General features: G+C 36.7%; 1 protein-coding gene across 1 annotated transcript in view; it reads left to right on the forward strand.

Moving 5' to 3' along the window:
• The window catches only part of THSD7A (thrombospondin type 1 domain containing 7A), a 300060-nt gene that overhangs the window by 46577 nt on the left and 238878 nt on the right, over positions 1–14605 (forward strand). The window contains exon 2 of the mRNA XM_069774348.1: positions 362–470. The gene's annotated coding sequence lies outside the window, so the exon portion shown is untranslated. The remainder of the gene's footprint in view (positions 1–361; positions 471–14605) is intronic.

A 14605-nucleotide genomic window follows, 5' to 3' on the forward strand; every position in this document is an offset into this window, starting at 1 on the left:
GTTCAAAACAGATGCCTGGCAGCAATTTTTCACAGAAACAAAAAATGTGTGGAATGACCTTCCAGACATGATTATGCAATGGAGAATTAAATATAGGGCTATTCAGGGAAATTAGAAAACATCCAGGGGCATGTGGGGGACAGTAAGCTTTGAAATGGGGGGAGCCATTAAAATATGCTTATCACTGTATGTTCTTGAACATACAGAGATATTAATGCTGAACTTACTATTGGTTGTATGTAGTTTAGATCATCACAACAGACTGTCCGCCAGTACCCTCTCCTTAGTGAATCACTGGGGGAACTCATATGGGTGATTTGTTTAGTTTTTGCCTTCTGACTTTTTATCGGCTTATTTACAGGTTTCTTCTGAATTTGCTGCACAGAAGTTGCCTGTCCCCGTGGTATTACTTTAGCATGCTGTGGAATCATGATGGTTGTGAAGTCCCTCGCTAGCAGTGGAGAATGAAGGTGTGTTTAGTTTCTACTACTTAACGACTTTTTAGACATGGAGTAATTCCATGTAGAATATTAGTTTGTCTCTTTCCTATCAACTCTTTGATACTTCTTACAGAAAATTTTAAACTTGTTTTAAATCAGTAGCAATTATCTTTGCTTAACTGAGACATGGTTTACAGATAGAGCTACAATCTGAATAACGCAGTCCTACAAGTGGACTAAGAAAGCAGATGTGATTCTTATGTGGATAACAGTAAACTGCAGTTTGTCTAAATTAAATATAGAGAGTTTCAGGTTTATATTTTTGTTCCAGTTATAAATACGTCTAAGTAAAGAAAGCTGTCTCTAGGCAATAATAGCTAACTTATTATTGTGCGCTTAGGTTGTCTCTCAAGTAAAAAATTGATTGTGAAACTGTATAGTTCATCATAAGTGAATCTATCTTTGAGTAACTTAGCTTTGACTAAAAAAGTAATCATGGTAGCAGAAGAATGTTCTTTTCTTCTGTAATATATGTGTATAGATAGTTTGAGCATAAATCCTACAATGATCAAAGTTGGAAAGATTAGTTTCTGACCGGGAGAAGAACGATTCTTTTCTCTAAAATAGCGTATTTTTTTTGTCAATTTGTGATCTTTGGGGACAAAGCCAGGAGTTTTTTTATGCACCCATTATTTTATTAGAGTCAGTAGTCTGACTAGGGTAACAGTTTTGTATTAATTGTTTCAGTGAGTGAAAACCTATTCAAGTCACTTTTACATACTTCTAATTGATTTGCTTTTCCACTGTATGTGACAGATCTCACCATAACTTGGACACTTCATTTTCATAATCAGAAGGGTGCTAACAATTAATTTTTTTCCAAATTATTTGGTTTAATATAACAATTATTGGATGAAATTCTATGAAAACTACAAGAACTATGGGATAAAAAGTCCCTTGGAAGGCAGGTATGGCTAGATTGTCTACAAACTACTAAAAAAAAATTTAAATTCTCTCAACCTCCCTTAGCACTGTCTTTACATAAACTATATAAAATATGCAGTGCATATGATGGTGTAGCTGTTGCATTATTGACAGTTAGTTGTCCTAACAGACAGATGAACTGTCATTCATCAACATATTTGTTTATTGTCCTACATAAATCATACATCTTGGATGCTGTTATGAATATTCTAAAATGCCACTGTTTTTATTTTTTTTATTTATTTTAGAAATAAGAAATAAAAACTAAGTAAAATGTTAATGATAATGATTGCATGCAAGCAATTGAGGATGAAATAAAACTAGAATGTTCAGGTATTATAATGAGAAAAGGGAGGGAGTAGTAGTCTTTTTTATTGCTATACTCTATAAAAATAATTGGTTCATTATCTTAATTACATTCTTGTTCATGATATCAAGGTCGAATGAAATAATAGTAGCAGTAGAGGGATGTTATTTTCCTGATTCTGGCAGTTATTAATTGAGGAAGTGAGAGTTTGGCGGTGCTGAAAAGAGACAGGTGAATATCAGCCGCAGAGGACCTTCCCTGCATTTTATATTCTTTACCATCTGTGTTGGGAATTCTAAATTCAGCTATGGACTGGGAGAGGACAGAAGGTTGCATCTCCTTTTCCATTTTACTACTTAAAAAATGCTGTTTTCAAGATAATGTGCAGTGGAATGTATGTATTTTTAATTGCAACTTAAAAGTTTAGCTTTTTTAACAGAGAAACATTATGTTCTCTGTTAAGTGCTTACATTTTGAAATGCTGAACTCCGCATTATCTATTCTGGTTCTAACAATTTTTCCTTGGTTATTAATGAAAGTCATTAATGGTTTCAGCAAATAAGTGTTGGCCGTTTCTCTCCCTTACCCCAGAAATCTTCAATAACAAGAGGAACCATTTATTTTTGACCTGTTCAGTGGTAAAAAAAGAAATCGTTTAAAAGATTTATGCCAGCAGAACATGGAGAGTATAAAATGAGCTTGACATTGGTTCTAAACTCAATAGATGATTAACTGGACAGTATTAATGGATGTTCAAAGGTATTTTGATTAGTCCGTATTAACAGTTCAACTGAGTAAGAGAGAAGACATGGTGACAAATGTGTTAAAAGAACTATGTTGAATAAGCGGTGTTGTTATTTTACGCAATCCCTGGCAATGTAACAGCATATGAAGTATAAAGCCAAAACTTTACCAGCTGAATAAACACGAGAATGTTGTGTTTGGTTTTTATGCAAACCTGTTGTTGGGGTAGTTAGAAAACATTTCTTCCTAAGTTCTCCAACAACTCATTTTGCTTTATCTAATTAAATTTCTACATGTTAAGTAAACATTCTTGGATATAGGTTTGAAATGACAGTAAGGGTACAAAATCCAGCATTCAGAGTCTCTGTCTTAAATTACTAAACCAATGAATTTTTGCTGAACCTAATTGGCTGATCAGATTTAGCTAAAACTTCATAAAAATATCATCTTGATGGACATACGGAGCTTGAAAACATCATCTGAACATTTGACAAATGTAAATGTGAGTTTAAAAAAATCAGAAAGGAAACAGTTTTTGGTTAATGAGATAAAGTTCTGGATCATTCACTGATACACCTACCCTCAGCTGATCTCTTACAATGAAGGGAACACAAGGAGAGAGGCCTGGTGGGCACCTGGCTGCCTCAGGTGTTGTGCACCGCTCCCAGCTCTGACCGACAGAGGCTGCATGGTGGCTGGCTCTTAGACATTTTTGGCTTCTTGAACTAAGGCCATAACAATGTGAATAAGTGCTGTAGCCCTTAAAAGCTGAAGCAGTCTTTGCTGAAGGTGACCTTTTTTCCCAAAATTATTTGGACATATTTTGCAGTGACCATAGCACGTACAGTTTTCCTATGTTATGAAAGATTTCATTTTTTCATTGTGCTGCAGAGCACAATGCCTTAAGTAAAGTATGATCAGTACCAGACTTATGACACTCTTTGAATGTGGTTATGGTAAAAATTTGGTCTTTGACACTGTGAGGTTTTTTTGCTTGTTTTTATCCTGTGGGTGGGTAGTGGTGTGTAAATGAAAGGAAAAGCAATGTTTTCTCAGACCACCCAAAGAAAAATTTAAAAATGACTGGAAGAGCTGGACATTCCTGTTAATACATGTGTGTCAGTGCTTGGTTAAAATTATGTCACTTAAACAGATTTACATTTTGAACTGTCATAAAGAAAGCATTTGGGTTCCAGTTGGTAATTAACCCCTACTACTTCTTCACTGGCCTTGGCTCCTCTGGCAGAGTATGTATTCTGAAGGGAGGACCTAATCTGCTTTTTATCCTCTCTAATTGCCCCTATAATTGAATGTATATGCCTATACCCACTGCAGTGGTTGTAGCTCCATCTTCCACTTCAGGAAGACAGCATTACTGAATCACATCTGCCCCAGCTGGCATTAGAACTTCAAGTTTAGAGCGAAAATAAGATTTTACTTAAAGTTTGTAGGATTTCTGGGAAAGGAGAAGAAAGGGTTTTATTGTTGTATTGCTTTATTTTGCTTTTGCCTTTTTTTTAAAATTTTTTTTTCCAGTTTCTCTTATTTATTCCCTGTGAGCCTGTAGCAGTTTGTGTTGCCCTTGCACAGATTTGAGTGGCATGACTTTTGGCAACAGGCTGCATCAATTCTCACTGCAAATATTTGTTTGCTACCTGCCCAGCAGCTAACCCTGCTCTCCGGCTTCTCAGTGAAGAAGAGTATCTCGTATCTACCCATTAATCAGTGTAATCTGTTACTGGCCTTGTCCCATCAGTCCTGTGTCTTCACCCTACTGACTTCTATTCCTGCTTTACCCCTGCCTGTCAGGCATCATGGGACCTGGGAGCCCTCCCAGCTTCCCATGCATCACATTATTTTTCAGTAGCTGGAAGGAAGAACTATATAGTGATCCATGGACATCTCTATGAGATGCATTTAATGGATGGCTAGGCTGTCAAATATTTGAAAGTGACGTTTCTTGCCAGTTTGAATAAGTATTAGAAAGCTGGGATTTGCAGTAAGTGTTGAGGTTCTCAACTTGCCTGGGTGGCAGCTGCCTGCCCGCAAGAGCTCTGGAACCAGAAATTAAACTGTGGCATGTCTGTGCTTGTAAAAATATCAATATTTGCCTGCTGTGCTGTTGACAATTTTTAGTTCTTCTTGTAAAACGTTCCCTAATTAACCACTGGCATGTGCCTCTTCATGGGAATTAACTGTTTAATTTTTCAGAAAGAAAGGAAGAAATATTTCTCAGCCAACTGGGAGGAATTAGCTGCTGTGCCCAAACTCTTTGATATTGCTAAATCGGTTATTGAACTGAAATGGAAAGTCAGATTTAGGCTTATAAAGTTGCATGATAATTTAATTTCCTTCTTATTGGTGTTACATGTATGTGATATGCAGTTCCGCTGAATCTTTACTCTGTATTTTATGTGGGTGTGCATAAACATGCTGCTTGAGCTGAGTCACATTTCCTTTGTCCTCACAAACCTTCATGAGCAGTGCAATTAAACAGCTCATGAAAAGTGGTATACTAGTAAAATTTATTTTAGCACAGTGTTTTAAACACTTAAAAAAATGTATCTTAGGCCTATACTGTGGTGACATAAAAAGCTCATGCAGAAAACCATAAGCATGATGAAAGGTATACAGCTACTCTAATATGTGTGCTAATTGTATGCTACTCTTGCATCCCTTAAGAACTTTTCCCCTATATACACAGCTACTTTGGGTAAAAGGGGAACTTTTAGGATGTTAAGTACTGTAAACAGTGAGTTAATACCTGAATTTTGGCACCAAATTTTTGCTATAGACCATTAGTCCGTGCTGTGATATGCTTCTGATGCTTCTAAAATTGTGATTTTTCTATTTTTGATAGGAACCTTGTCTTTGCTCCAAAATGAAAAATAGAGATGGTTGGAAAAGATCTCAGTTGGAATAATTTTCACTAAAAGGAGGAAAGTCTTAATGAGGATGGCAAAAAGCCTGGTATAGGGTTGTTCCTGCCAGATATAAGAAAGTATTATAGTGAGATTTTAATGGGTAATACATTTACATAAATAGGACTTTTTATAAAAACTACAAAAATCGGACTTCGGAAGTCAAGGGAATGGGCAAAATCAAAACTGATACTTTGCTTCTTTCATCTGTATAAGTAAGATCTCAGTCTTCTAATGCATGATAGCTGATCCCATAGGGAAAGGAGCTTCCACATGCCTGGCGCTAGTGATGCAGCAACCAGCAATCTAGAATTGCCTTTTCAGTACCAATGGCTCTTAATGAATAAATTGGTACTTCTCATTACTCTGTTTCTTACTCTTTATAGTATGCATACTATTTAGAGAACATACTGATGTAATAAGTAACAATTGTTTTTCCAATCTTTGATGGATGTATTGTAAGCTATCTGGGCTGGCTGAAAACTTGGAAGTTGTTTCTAAAAGTGTATGATGACTTGCAGACTTTTTAGTTAATTTATTGAAATCTTCATCTTTGTTTTCTCAGAAGTGTGTCTGGATTAGTTAATGATATACAACACAGTAAAATAAATTTGTAACTTATTTCTTATGTAAAAAGTTTAGCCCAAGAATAATTTCTGATTCTTTACATTTGCACCACTTTCTATATTTTGAATAACACTTTTGGATACAAAGTGACTCCTCAGAAATACCGTAAAATGAGAAAAGCTTAAGGGCAAGTTGTGCTGTTAGTGAGTGATGATACTTCTATCTGGCAGTTCAGTCAGCTTGAATAATACAAGATTTTTGTGATTGATTACCTTACAGTAGTGAAATAGTATCTACTAATACAAATGTTTCCATTAAAAAAAGGGAACTTGCTAAATGGAAAAGATAATGTTTTATTAATTTTTTGTCTTGGTTTTATATTCTTGTGCCCTGCAGCTCTAGTGCAGCTGCTCTAAGCGCAAATGCAAATACCAACTTGCTTAATGGGGTAATTAAAGACAGTGGAGGAAAGTTATGTAACAGATACTTACTAAGTGTAAAACATATTCAAGCCATACCTAATGATATATTAAACTGTGGAATTGTCTCCTGAGAATGGAAAGGCATTGCATACCACTTCTTCAATAGTTCTTTTTCTAAAATTGGATGTGAAATAAAATGGCCCTTCCTTAGTTCTGCAGATTCTGAATTCTTTTTGTTCATTTTACTTGAGTAGGATAATTTAACATTTTTTCCCTATTATTAACCCAGCTTCCCTATATAGTTAAACCCCAATGTATCGAAATCCTGGCTAGCAGCTGCATTATCAGGAAGACCATTATGGAAAAACAGTTTTCAGGAAAATTGCTTTGTCTTCAGGTTATGTCCTGCATTGCTCTGTACAGCTTTGTGCAAAGCATCCTGAATGTAATTGAGGACAGAATCCAAGGACATAGTGCATTGTGTAGTTTAGCGAGCAAAACAACAATTGCATGTGTAACATGTTCAGAAATGTGTGATTAGGTAATTGAAGACTTTAATTTTCAAAACTACAAGCTTTTGGAACTAGACTTTATTTTTCTAACTAGTATGCAACATTCTGGGACAGCTTCAATACACTAGGCTTCTCAAATTTTTCCACTGGTGTAATATTTGGGCTACTCACTAGAATTGCTTTCATCTAGTAACAAAGTGAAAAATTCAAGTGTAATTAGCAGTATAACCGTAGTGATAAGGTTATAAATGTGTAGAATTCAATACACGTTTGAAAGGAGCTTTCTTACATTTTAAAGAATGGCATAAGCTGGCTTTGCTATTAGAAGAAATGTATATGGGACTACAACCTCATGCATGTTTTAAATGAATTAAATAGAAGTTTGGAGAAAATGTATAATAGTTTAAATGTTGTTTAAACAATGCTTAAAAATAGTGTTGAAATGTTGGATTGTGGTACTGGAAGATTTGGAAGGCGCGCTCTGATGGCGTAAGACACTTTGTCCTTTTGTAGCTCATATCAGATCATTTTAGGTAGGATCCAACTTGTTTCAGTCCTGAAGCACCAATGCCAGTATCACTCACAGTCTTTCTCCTCCCTCTTCTCCTCAAACCTATCTCTTTTCTAAGTTTTTCTTTTCTGATTCCTTACCTAACATTCCAGTCTACAAATTTATTTCCACTCCCTGCCATCGTGTGCCCTTATGGAGACAGTGTTGGGAACACAGGGCGGCTGCTCCGGGTCCGCCTTGGAGTGAGAAAAGTAATTGCCAGCAAGGTCTGTGCTTGGCTGTTGTAGTGATGCTTATGCTGGCAGGATCGCATCTGTGTAATTAGTCTCACACACAAGGTGGAGCGTAATTGGTGTAATGAAATCTTTGATCAGTGTTCTCCAATTACTGTCTCTGCTGGGAATTGTATGACTTGTGATTCTTAAACCTTTATTATAATTCTAAGCGTTTTTTTCTTGTTTTGAGTAGGTCAAGAGGTATATCTCTGGTGCCAGACAATCTTTACCTGGTAAACTTCAAACTCTTCTAGCTTGAAAGAATATGATGGTCCTTCTTAGGGTATTCATTGTCAGTTGTTGATTTTTTAAATTGTGGGTGTTGTGGGGGGTTTTTTTGTGTTTGTTTGTTTGAACTAACTTCTTGTTATTCACTGCTCCATAAAAAGAATCCAGGCAAAACAAACCCAAAATCATTAACTTAAGCATCACCCTGTGGAATATGTTTGCTTGTAGAATAGCTAGATCAAATTAGTAATAATCAGCTAAAATATGGTCTCTCAGTGGAAATTATTAATATCAAGCACAAGCATTACTCCCATAAACTGAGGGAGTATAAGGCTAAAATTCTAATTGCAAAGCCTTCCATATACATTACAGAAACGTTCCAAAAGCCATCCTTTTATTTTTATGGAATCTCTAATCATTTTATTTTGCCACTCTAGGAAAAATAGGGTTGTGCTTTTCTCTTTCTTTTGGAGAGTGGGGTTGGTGGGAGGGTGCAAACAGTTTTTTTCAGTACTGATGCACTTCTCACTCTGTTATGTTTCATGTGCATTTCTTCCCTATCTCATGGGAAATTTTATGTTGTTTTTGTCTGTTTTTCATAAACACAGAAGGTAAGTCTTCATTTCTTTAAAAAAAAAAAAAAAAAAAGTCTTTTATTTTGGAAGTATTTCTTGCTTACCTAAGCTTATTTATTGAACTGATTCCTCTGTTACAACATAATTACTAGTTAAGATGTTAAATGACTCTTAAATGATGCGGTTCACTGTCCCCACTTAACAATTTTGCTAGGTTTACTTGTTTACTTATTTTCTTCTGCATTTCTCTTCTGGAGTTTGGCTCAGGGGTTCTTCATGACTGGAACTAAACTTGTTTTGAAAATCTGTTATAAGAATATTATTTCTGGTGTACAAAATCTTGTCTTGTAAAAGACTGCAAGATACCTCCAGTCTAACAGTAGTGATTCACAAAGACATGGGTGCTATTGTTAATCTAGAGTAATGAACTGCATGTACATCTCCACTGGTATTATTTCAGCTGGACACTCTTCTTAAAACTATGACACACTGTGATGATATTAAAGTTACATTGTATGGCATGCATGTCCAAAATCTGGTCGGTACGTATACTTTTGTTTAATGTATAGATATTTAATGAGTACTTAGTTGTGACCATTTTTAGTCATGCATAGTATTAGGTACTGTAGTTGAAATGTTCCACAGTGGATTTTTTTTTTCCTTGTGTCCTTTTTCATTATTAATTTTGTACCCTTAGGCGTTTACAGAGTCGAGTTGCTCTTTGACAGCGTGGAGGCAGCGGTTACTGTGTACCTGGAGCTAGTGCTTGCCCTGGGCTGCAGCAAGGCGCATGGTTCCCCTGCGGTCCGGGGGTGCTGCTCACACCACTGCCATGTATTGAGCACTGGTGGGTCCTAGAAACACCTGCCTCCACGCTGGCTGGCTCTTTGTAGTATGTTCTTCCTAAGACCCTCATGAATCCTACTGTAAAAAAAATTACATGAGAATATTTTCAGTTTTAGTCTATCAAATTGAAGACTTAATGGTTTGAGTTAATTCTTTTTGTGTTTCTACCCCATCTCTGAAATCTGCATGCTTCTTCACAGGAATGACTGCTAACTCTCCAAAACATAAAGCATTTTCAAATCGGTCTTCAAATTAACTCAGAATATGATGTCTCACCCCTGCCCCCTCCCCTGGCCCCCCCCCCCTTCAAAAGCTGAAGTATCTTCAATCTTTTTAATGTGTCCCCCCACCATCACAGCTGAACACATGAAAAAGCCAAGGGTGTTACAGGATAACAGTTGAATGCTTATAGTAGTAGTTGTAGTAATAATAATAATAATAAATAATAATAATAATAATAAAGTTTTTGCTTGATAGGACATATTTTTCCGTTGAAGTATATTGACTGACACTTCCTGTGTACCTCATCTTTAATTCTTTATTTTATATATGTTGTGTATACTCCCTAAAGTATCTTAAGGTTATCTGATAAAGATGAGTGTAGTAAACAACCAAGCTTTGATAAGGCATGTGAAGAAGTCCCTGGTGAAATTCCAAATAGAAGCTTAGCATCCCACATTAGCAATAAAAATATGAAGAAAAATGCATCAACTGGATTAAAAAACTGTTAATGGTCACACTGCAAAAAGAAATAACTGCGTTCATTATTGAATTGTGATTTTCTGTTGAAACACTCCTGCTTTAGGAAACACTGATATTTTATATTTTACATAGTAGCCTGACTTTAAGTTTCAAAATCAGTGCCCATGAATCTTGTGGTTAATAACTTGTTTCTTAGAGTGGCAAAGTGGAGTAGTCCTGCGAATAATCTGGACTGTTTGGTAATATGGATTTATGCAGGCAAAGTATGATTTGGTCTAACCAAAGTCAAAACGATGCTTGTAGAAACAAGAATGCAGGCCGTATTTTCATAAAGCTCCTGGGTCCTTGACTGGGGAAAGCATGGACTCTAGAGAGGACTTAGGGAGTCAGAGCAGAAAAAGTAACTCTTCGTGAGCTCCGAGTTTCACAAGGATTAGTTCAGTCCCTGGCTCTGAAATAGTTCAGGAAGGACTAAAAGTTGTCATTTAGTAGAAAGGCTAAAAGACTTGTTCTTTAATCTGTGAAATTGATACTGGAGAGTTCTTAGTGATTGGTGTGGATAGTTTAAAAGGGTGCAGGAGGGCAGGAGCAGGTGTAGGAAAATGTCACATAAATATTGCTTGAGGAAACCTGGCAAAACCCCCTGTTTATTTCATCAACAACAATCTTTTGTATTACTAAGTATAAGATGCATAAATCCCTTCAGAGGGGGAATAAATATTGGTTGCTAAAAATATTCTGTTACAGTAGGTGTTTTTCTGAAAAACACACGTTAGAAAATGAGTCACATTTTGCGATTTGGAAATATTTGGGGGAGTTTAAGGTTCAGTAATAACCCAGCAAAATCTTCTGGCCCAGTGAACCCTAGGAACCTATGAAACTCTAGGGAAACATATTTTGCGTATAGTCAGAGGTGCTGTGTGAGGAGTGCAAGTATCCCATTATAGTGCACATGTATTGTGGTGGACACAGATAAGCAAGGTTGAGATTCCATAATGGTGGCGTCTCTTCACTGTGAGATGTTTGATTTTTTTAGTTATTTAAATAACTATTATTTCAATATTATTACTGTCATTTGAAATAGTTGTTGGGGTTTGGTTTTTTGGGGGGGGGGTGTGTTGTATAGAAGTTATAGGCCAGTTTTTGGTGGTCAACAGGTCCATCACTGACAAATATCTTGCAGTATCCACTTAGGCTATGGCCATCAGGGAGACCTTAAGGTATGCTGATAAAGACTTCAATTAATATAGTAAAAATCACTGCCTTGCTGGATGCTAACATACATGTATGTAGCCCAGCCCCCAGCTCCTGAATCTGCGTTCCAGCCTGGCTTCAGAGCATGTTTACTTGGTCAGGGCAGCCATGTTTGTTGGGCTGCAGGGCTGCTGCATCAGAGCATCCTGGAGTTGGGGATAGGGGAATCTGCCCCTATTTTCAGTTTGTTTCAGCCCATAGTTGAAGATAGCTGCACTACCACTGGTAGAGGGCTAGATGATAGCAAATGAGCTTTTTCATCAGTAGTTTATTGTTATTACCAGGTTGTAGAGGCTGTTCTCTTCTTTGCCTACCCAGATCTCTACATTTGTGTGTCATATTGGAAGCATAGAAAAGGTTCAAGATGACTTGTGTTGGAAACTATTACATGTTTATGGTCCAAGTTTTGTAAATATTTCCCAGTCCAGAAAAGTGATTGGCTGGAAAGGAAGCTTGTGAGAAGCATAAGAACAGAGAATAGACTGGTTTATGAATGGAAGTATTAAAGAACTTTAATTGCATATAAATATTTTCCAATTTTGTTGTTGTTGTTGCAGAAGGAAGGAACATACTCCAAATCTGGAAGCTGGAGAACATGGGCTTAATCTGATTTAGGTGTCTGTAGTTGAGCAGGCAATATGGCACCTCCTCTATATTCAAAGAGTGTTTTGATATTTTAGGGCAGGATTCATCTAGCTGGTTTTAGAAATATACTTCCAGGCAAGATAAATTGTATCTTACTGACTAGGTCTTTATTGACTATAATGAAGTATAGCTGAAATGTAGATAACAACAATGGACACTGATGAATCCTGTTCAAGATATCTATTGGAGAACTCCCACAGGCAGCGCAATATTGCACATTTCCATCAAAATACATGTATTTTCTGAAATTGTTGTGAGAAAATTATATCCATTCTTCCCAGCATAGCAATATGAAAGTTCAAGCACTTGATTCATGGAGAAAAAAAATCAAATGCATTGTATGGCTGACTGATTTATGCTGAAAAGTGCTGTTTATCTTTGAACTCTTGGATTGCAGGTCAGACTGGATTGTGTAACTTTTCCTTTGTTTCAGAACATTCTGTGCAGATGTGATTGAACAGATATGTGCAAGAAAGATTTCTTTCAGACAAAAGCCAAGCAGATTTCTCCAGCTGTTGCCTATCCTGGATAAAATTAATACAGGCCTGGGAAGTGACCCCAGCTCTAATAAACTGCATTAAGCTTGGTGTTTTGGAGCAAGGGGAGAAAAGTTCTGATGAGTGGTTCTGACCCATTTTCTTCAACTTTCTCCCCTTAGGAATGCTAAGTACTTTACTTGAGTTTGCTTTTTGTATTTGTTCATGTACCTTTCTACACAGATTTTGAGGCTTATTTATTGTCCTGGTTTCAGCTGGGATAGAGTTAACTGTCTTCCTAGTAGCTGGTACAGTGCTATGTTTTGAGTTCAGTATGGGAAGAATGTTGATAACACTGATGTCTTCAGTTGTTGCTCAATAGTGTTTAGACTATAGTCAAGGATTTTTCAGCTTCTCATGCCCAGCCAGCAAGAAAGCTGGAGGGGCACAAGAAGTTGGCACAGGACACAACCAGGGCACCTGACCCAAACTGGCCAACAGGGTATTCCATACCATGGGACGTCCCATTTAGTATGAGAACTGGGAAGTGGGGGCGGGGAATCGCCAGTCGGGGACTAGCTGGGTGTTGGTCGGCGGGTGGTGAGCAATTGCCCTGTGCATCATTTGTACATTCCAATCCTTTTATTACTACTGTTGTCATTTTATTAGTGTTATCATTATCATTATTAGTTTCTTCTTTTCTGTTCTATTAAACCGTTTTTATCTCAACCCACAAGTTCTACTTCTTTTTCCCGATTTTCTCCCCCATCCCACTGGATGGGGGGGAGTGAATGAGCAGCTGCGTGGTGCTTAGTTGCTGGCTGGGGTTAAACCACGACATTTATGTACTTCAGAGAAATAATTTTATAGGCAGTATGAATATTTTTAAGTGATTGCCAACATACCCAGAGTAAATGAGACATTGTTCTTTTCACTTTTGTTGTTAAAGTTGCTCAATAAACTAGTTAACTTCTGAAAGCAGTTTTTTGTTTCCTTTTTCACTTTTAACATGACTTGGGTAATGACACTTGGTGAATTTATATTTTTTTAATGAAAATACTGAGGTCTTTTGTATGGCTTGAAGTGCAATTGCCATGTATATGCAATATATTAAAACAATAGAGCTTTGGTGACCTAGTGAAAAAAAGCAGTGGGATTCTGATAACTGCCAGAAACACTGGGTTTTTTTATATCAACTGGGAAGTAGGCTTCTGTATCTTTTAAAACTTGTAGTTGACAAACTTATTTTGAATTTAAGAGAAACTGTAAAATTGCATGGAGAAAAGTCTTACAATGGCCTTTTCATTTAGTCTTGGAACAAGGAAAGGAATTTTTTTCTTCTTTATAGTCATATCGAAGTATTGAAGTGTCTGTGTCCTTTCTAATTTTGTGGAGTATGTAATTGTCAATAAAGTTCAAAATGTAGGATGGAAGCAGCTGAGAGAATATTTATTCATTAAAACTACAAGACATAACATTGATGGATGGGTTAGGGATGTGAATGTCTTAATGCGTGATGATTTCACCCATGGAGAGTCCTTTTCAGTATCTTCTGGACACTGGTAACTGTAAAATGTCCATGCTAGGCAGTGGAAAAGAGAACTTTAAAATTCAAGGAGAACAATTTCTGTTATTTTCTACTATTTTGCTGAATAGAAGAAAAGAATGTAAACCCCAAGTGATCAGGCATGAATTGAATCAGTTGGGTTGTCTCTGTGTCTTTGAAGTACTCATTTTAACACCCTGAGCTACTGTGTTGTCGTGTGAGATGTAATAATTGACTTAACATTTTAGATATGTTTTCAGTGTTATGTCAGAGAGTAAAGAAAACTTCTTCAGTGCTGTGTCATGTATGTACTTTAAATAGTGCCTCCTGATCCATGGAAAGTCCATGGAAATTCTGTTTTGAAAACTAGCTAGCATTGATAACACTTCTTGTTATTGAATCAGCTCATGTTTGTGTTCAGAACAGTAATTGGGGAAAAAAAAGTAACTTTTTTTGGTAATTAAAGTGCTCAAATGCTGTAGTATAATGCAGTTTCTTAGTTACTCTGGTCCCAGTTTATACAGTTTCTGTTGGAATTTGCAAAGCCAAACGCTTATTCCAGACTTTGCAAGAGTGCTGAGTTCCTGAAACTTTGCCTGCTGTACATATTGGAAACACATGATCTGGGACTGGATTTGCATGCCAAAATG

This window comes from Haliaeetus albicilla, chromosome 2 (assembly GCF_947461875.1).
Source record: "Haliaeetus albicilla chromosome 2, bHalAlb1.1, whole genome shotgun sequence".
In the NCBI taxonomy this organism is placed as follows: Eukaryota; Metazoa; Chordata; class Aves; order Accipitriformes; family Accipitridae; genus Haliaeetus; species Haliaeetus albicilla.